Source organism: Pundamilia nyererei, unplaced genomic scaffold (assembly GCF_000239375.1).
Source record: "Pundamilia nyererei isolate P.nyererei 1_Seehausen unplaced genomic scaffold, PunNye1.0 scaffold00132, whole genome shotgun sequence".
Classification (NCBI taxonomy): domain Eukaryota; kingdom Metazoa; phylum Chordata; class Actinopteri; order Cichliformes; family Cichlidae; genus Pundamilia; species Pundamilia nyererei.
In genome coordinates, this window is record NW_005187533.1 from 1,477,434 (window position 1) to 1,478,601 (window position 1,168).

Sequence of the window (1,168 nt, forward strand, 5' to 3'; positions counted from 1 at the left end):
TGAGAGGTTCTACAGTCTTAACCAAACTGCATGTTTTATTGTGGACCACAGGGTCAGATTTGGTGGAAAATCTGTTGAACTACTTTAGAGGAAGATAGCTTAATGGTATAAAACATGAAGATTGACGCTTTTCCTTTAAGGGCAAATGGACCAAAAGATTTAAGATTTTCTTGAACAAGAGGATCTTGAAAAGAGAGAAATGTTTACAGAAAAGTGGTAGAAAAGACTTAAGACACACTACAGCCATTAGGATGGGGAAGGAAATGAAAGAATTCAGAGGAAGTGTAGCTGTAATCTTGAGTAACATTAGCACTAATGACACAAGCATAACAGTTTCATTGGTTTACAGCAATTATACCAAGGCACTGCATCACAGATTAGCTAACAGTGGCATGTGGATGTTCAAAAATATATCTAACACCATAAAGCTGGTCAGGCTTTCATCGAAGTCACTGACAGTAGTATGAGAGGTCAAACACACTCAGACTTAAGGAAACACCAGCAAACAGAAAATGTCAAAACCATAAAAAACACAACAAACACAGTGGAAGTTATATAAAAAAAAATGGAAGTTGAAACCTCAGAAAACACAATGTAAGTATCTTTGGGGAGACAATAATGTGATCTAACAACAACTAAAGTGACAGAAGCTAAAATAAGTGAAAGATTGCACTGAGACACACTTAAAATAAGCAGTGGATTCATCAGTGTTGTCAGGTAGAAAAAGATGCAGGTCGTGTGTTTTAAATGCATGATTCATATAATACTGTAGGTACTTGTTTGGTATTGGACACTTACTGGAAGCTTGTCATGTCCGCAGCTGTTCCGTCACGTTATTGTCTCCCCAAAACACTTCTGGCATGTTTTGTAAAAGTTTTTTTTGTGAGTTATGATGGCATTTTTTCTGTTTCCGTTGTGTTTTATGACACTTTCATTGTGTTTGTGTGCTTTTTGCAGCTTTTTTTTCTAGTTCCTGTCTCCTTGAGTAACAGTATGCTTCACCTCTCAGAGCCACCGCTCCAGATACGTCCAGAGACAGATCACTCTCTGCCTTCCTCAGCCAACATCTGTGCATGACCAAATGTACATATTTAGACATGTTTTCTCTGGATATGTTGTGTTTGTTCGGTGATCAAGAAGGAGCGAGGACTGCTGTAATACCCAGTGA